The sequence below is a fragment of the Orycteropus afer genome, unplaced genomic scaffold (genome assembly GCF_000298275.1).
Source record: "Orycteropus afer afer isolate SDZICR_OR568_19922 unplaced genomic scaffold, OryAfe1.0 scaffold00133, whole genome shotgun sequence".
Classification (NCBI taxonomy): Eukaryota; Metazoa; Chordata; class Mammalia; order Tubulidentata; family Orycteropodidae; genus Orycteropus; species Orycteropus afer.
The window spans coordinates 3,686,596-3,692,238 of record NW_006921720.1 but is presented as its reverse complement, the minus strand read 5'-3'; the positions used below and the strand labels follow the sequence as shown (position 1 = coordinate 3,692,238).

Sequence of the window (5,643 nt, the reverse complement as noted above, 5' to 3'; positions counted from 1 at the left end):
GAACTACTTCTGAAAAATCAGCCTTTGAAAACCCTATGGAGCACTGCTGCTCTGGCACACAGGGGGTTGCTATGAGTCAGAATCAACTGAACAGCAACCGATAACTAAAGGAACATAGTAAGCATACTAACATGGCATTACTGGTTGTGGGGGAAAACTGTGGTAGAAGCTCCTGTCCAAAAGTACCTATTTGAGTACGTATAACTTAGTTTTCAGTGCCCTTCTTGTATTTAAAAAAAAAAGAAGAAGAAGAAGTTAAGCAATAGGAAAGCATAACAATTGATAATTCGTAAAATAGTGGCCAGGAAGTTGTCTGTTATTCCTTCTCCTCTCGTAAACTTATATATCTTTATTCATAACTGTTCAAAACATAAAAAAGGTACAGTTTTAATTTCCTGTGTCAGAACTGTAGGATTGTTTATTACCCCATTACCATTCATAAAGTGTGCTTGCATCTCTTAACAGTCATGACCCTGATAACAACCTTCTGCAGAAATTGGTGAAAACCAGTTTCTTCATCTTTGGCTTTAGTGGTTGATGCATAAATTTGAATAATAGTAGTACTAACTGGCTAGTATTGTATGCCTCTCCTAGTCATGTCTAAAATTAGCAAAGATAACAACAACAATAATTATAATAACAGCTAACACACGTAGCACTCACCGAGTACAAGCAGTTTGAAGAACTTCACATTAATGAAGAAATAATTTAATCACTGGATTTTTTCCCCCCATTTAGTGGTCAATAAGGAGTTCTGATGGCACAGTGAGTATGGCAGTTAGCTGCTAACCAGAAGGTTGGTGGTTCAAACCTACCTGTTGCTCCATGGGAGGAAGATGAAGCAATCTACATCCCTAAATCTTTACAGCCTTAGGAATCCAGTGAGAGTGGCTAGGAGTCAGAATCAACTCAACGGCAGTGGGTTTTAGTACTCAATGCCCTTGCTAAAAGGAAAAAGGAAAAAAAAAAAAAAGAACCATTCCTTTGAACCCACAGTTTGTATACTACATTATTACATCAGTTACAGACTATCCAGTAAATAGTCTTTTCCCTCTCAAATTACCCTGGGTCTGATACTGGCAGCAAGAAAAAAGAAACACTGAGTATCAATAAATCCTTAGGCCCAAAAGACATTACCTTCTCTAAATATTGACTAGCATTTTTATAGTAGTGTGCCAATTGCAAAAAGACTACTCACACCCACTGTTGAAATTAATCCTCATGGAAAAACCCCCTAGATAGTTATTGTTATAGGTGACAAAATGGCAAAGGCCAGAACTGGGACTCTGATTGTCTAATCCCAAATCTGGGCTTCTTTCTGCCACCAATTTTTGCTTCCTCATTACAATGACCATTTGATTAATCATTTCTAAAGGTGCATCAATCAATTCTATTCTATCTATTCTAATTGTTACTGATTCACTGCACATTCACAAGTAAAAGGGCACCCTATACAATAATAATAATAGCGGTAGCCAATGCTTACTGTGCTATTGTTCTAAGTGTTTTACATGTATCAACCAATTCATTTAATCACAAATGTAGATGCTAAAAAAATCTATATTTACAGAGATCCTATTATTTGCTCAATTTTTCACATATATGGAAGACAGCTATAGTAGAATATCAGCTTTGGAATTAGAAAAAAGGATTAGATTCAAATTCTGTCTCTCATATAAACTGGCTGTGCAAACTTGGAAAGTTTTCTTACTCTCTGTACCTTCAATACAGGGTTGCATTAAAGTAGGATCTCATAATTTTAAAAGCAATAACAGGAGGCTATTTTTGTTATCATATTCATTTAACAAGTGAAGAAATAAGTTCAGATAGGTAAGCAGTTACTGAATACCTAAGATACAGGCTCAAGCCTCCTGATTTCAAAGCACTTTTTCCTCCTTGGATGCCATTTTGCTACAGTCTTGACAAGGTTGACCTGCGTCTTGAGTAATTTACAAACACTGAAGTTCTGGTGCTGGACAGCCAGTGCTCATACACTTAGGTTTCTGTTTTATTACTACTTGTGCTGGTTGACAGGGGCTGCAGTGATGGGCCTTGAGCATCAAGCATGGCAATGATTGTGAAGATGGCACAAGGACAGGCAGTGTTGTACTCTTTTGTACAGAGTCACTATGAGTCGGAATCAACTCAATGGTACCAAACCACAACAATAACGGTACTAGCTGCCATCAAATTGATTCGACTTACAGCAACCCATATGTGTCAGAATAGAACTGTGCTCAATAGTGGGTTTTTTTTTTTTTTCCAAATTTATTGGTGTTTATTGATACCATGATTTAAGGCCAAGTGTTCATTACTCAATAATGTCATATGAAAATATGGAGCACTTCATGAATTTGCATATCTTCCTTGTGCAGGGACACTGCTAATGTTCTCTGTATCATTCCAATTTTAGTACATGTGCTGCCAGAGTAAGCACTCAACAGTGTTTTCAATAGCTGATTTTTCAGAAGTGGCCCACCAGGCCTTTCTTCCAAAGAACCTTGAAATAAACTTGACTTCAGTTAGCAGCTGGCTTCATTAACTATTTGCACCATCCAGGGACTTATATTATTACTAGACCTTCTTTGTCTGTCACTTTGTCTTACTGTGTTGCCTTGTATGTTACTGGGAGGCTAGAGGCTATACCACCAGTATTTCAAATACCAGTAGGGTCACCAATGGTGGACAGATTTCAGTGAAGCTTCCAGACTAAGACAAACTGGGAAGAAGGACAGGGCCATCCACTTCTGAAAAACTGGCCACTGAAAACCTTATGAAGCTGTGAAACACTGTCTGATATATTATTGGAAATTTTTATGAAGAACAGTGAAATATTGTCTGATATAAGCTGGAAGATGAACCCCTTGGGTTGGAAGGTACTCAAACTATGACAGGGGAAGAGCTGTCTCCTCAAAGTAGAGTCAACCTTGTTGTTGTTGTTATGTGCCTTCAAGTCGGACCGACTCATAGTGACCCTTCCTTGGGTTTCCAACACAGTATCACTATGTAAGTAGATTGCCCAACCTTCCTTCCGAGGAGTGGCTGGTGGGTTTGAACCACCAGCCTTCTGGTTAGCAGTCATGTGCCTTAGGCACTATGCTACCAGAGCTCCTAGAGTTGACCTTAATGATGTGGATAGAGTAAAGTTTTGGGGGACTTCATTTGCTGATAGTACCCAACTCAAAATGGGAAGAAACAGCTGTAGACATTCATTAATAATCAGAACATGGAACGTACTAAATATGAATCCAAGAAAATTGGATATGAATCTAAGAAAATTGGAAGTTGTCAAAAATGAAATGGAACACATAAAGATCAATGTCCTAGGCATTAGTGAGCTGGTATTGGCCATTTTGAATCAGACAATGATATGGTCTACTATGCTAGGAATGACAAATTGAAGAGGAATGGCATCACATTCATTTTCTAAAAGAACATTTCAAGATCTATGCTGAAGCACAATGCTGTCAGTGATAGGATAATATCCATATGCCTACAAGGAAGACCAGTTAGTACTACTATTATTCAAATTTATGCATCAACCACTAAAGCCAAAGATGAAGAAACTGGTTTTCACCAATTTCTGCAGTCTGAAATTTACCAAATATGCAATCAAGATGTATTGATAATTACAGATAATTGGAACACAAAAGTTGGAAAGAAAGAAGAAGCATCAGTAGTTGGAAAATATGGTCTTGGTGATAAAAATGACACCAGCAATTGCATAATAGAATTTTACTTTTTCCAACAACATAAATGGTGACTATATATGTGGACCTTGCCAGGTGGAATACAGAGGAATTAAACCTAATATGTCTATGGAAAGAGATGATAAAGAAACTCAATATCATCAGTCAGAACAAGTCTAGGAGCTGACTGTGGGACAGACTATCAATTGCTCATATGGAAATTCAAGTTGAAGCTGAAGTAATTAAAACAAGTCCACAGAGACACATTACCATCTTGATTATATCCCACCTGAATTTAGAGACCATGTGAAGGATAGATTTGATGCCTTGAACACCAGTGACCAAAGACAAGATGAGTTGTGGGATGAGATGGCATCAAGAACCTACAGGAAGAAAGCAAAAGTTCATTAAAAAAAAAAAAAAAAAAACAGGAAAGGAAGAAAAGACCAGATGGATGTCAGAAGAGATTCTGAAACTTGCTTTTGAATGGAGATTAGCTAAAGCGAATGGAAGAAATGATGTTCTATTCAAGAGCTGAACAGAAAATTTAGAAGGGCATCTCAAGGAGACAAAGTATCATAATAAATGTGCAAAGATCTGGAGTTAGAAAATCAAAAGAGAAGAACACAGTTGGCATCTCTTAGGCTAAAAGAACAGAGAAAAAAATTCAACCCTCAAATTGCATTATTGAAGGATTCTAAGTGGGAGCTCTGGTAGCGTAGTGCCTAAGGCACTTGACTGCTAACCAGAAGGCTGGCAGTTCAAACCCACCAGCTACTCCTTGGAAGGAAGATTGGTCAATCTACTTCCTTAGTAATATCACCTCAGAAACCCAAGGAGGGGTCACTATGAGTTGGGTCTGACTTGACAGTACATAACAACAACATCAGCAAAATATTAAATGATGCAGGAAGCATCAAAGGAAGATGGAAGGCATGCACAGAGTCATTGTACCAAAAAGAAGTGGTTGACATTTAACCATTTCAGGAGGTAGCATATGATTAAGAACCAATGGTATTGAAGGAAAAATCCAAGGTATACTGAAGAAATTGGCAAAAAAAAAAAGGCTCCAGGAATTGACGGAATACCCATTGAGATGTTTCAACAAACAGATGCAGTGCTAGAGGTGCTTACTCATTTAAGCCACAAAATTTCAACACTGCTACCTGGCCAACTGATTAGAGGAAATATATATTTGTGCCCATTCCAAAGAAAGGTGATCCAATAGAATGTGGAAATTATCAAACAATATCATTACTGTCATACACAAGTAAAATTTTGCTGAAGATAATTCAAAAACAGTTGCAGCAATATATTAACAGGGAACTTCCAGAAATTCAGCCTGGATTCAGAAGGGGGTAGGGGATGAAGAATATCACTGAAAATATTAGAGGAATCTTGGCTGAAAGCAAAGAATATCAGAAAGATGTTTACCTATGTTTTATTGACTATGCAAAGGCATTCAACCATGTAGATTGTAGCAAATTATGAGTACCATTGCCAAGAATGGGAATTCTAGAATACTTAATTGTTCTCATGAAGAACCTGTACATAGACCAAAAGTAGGCAATCAAACAGAACAAGGAGATGGTTTAAAATCAGGAAGCATGGTTTAAAATCAGGGTTGTATCATTTTATCATACTTATTCAATCTGTATGCTGAGCAAATAATCTGGGAAGCTGGACTATATGAAGAAGAACTCAGCATTAGGATTGGAGGAAGACGTATTAAGAACCTGTGATATGCAGATGGCACAACCTTGCTTGCTGAAAGTAAAAAGGACTTGAAGCAATTACTGATGAAAATAAAAGACTATAGTCTTCAGTATGGATTGTACCTCAACATAAAGAAAACAAAAATCTTCACAATTGGACCAATAAGCAGCATCATCAATGGAGAGAAGATTGAGGTTGTCAAGGAATTCACATTGCTTGGTTCTACAATCGATGCCAA

The 5,643-nt window shown here is 37.5% G+C and overlaps 1 non-coding gene across 1 annotated transcript; it reads right to left on the bottom strand.

Moving 5' to 3' along the window:
* Positions 1 to 2,330: 2,330 nt before the first annotated feature.
* LOC122150398 lies at positions 2,331 to 2,437 on the bottom strand. Its single transcript, XR_006163643.1, has one exon. It is a non-coding gene; the product is annotated as a U6 spliceosomal RNA (small nuclear RNA).
* Positions 2,438 to 5,643: the final 3,206 nt, after the last annotated feature.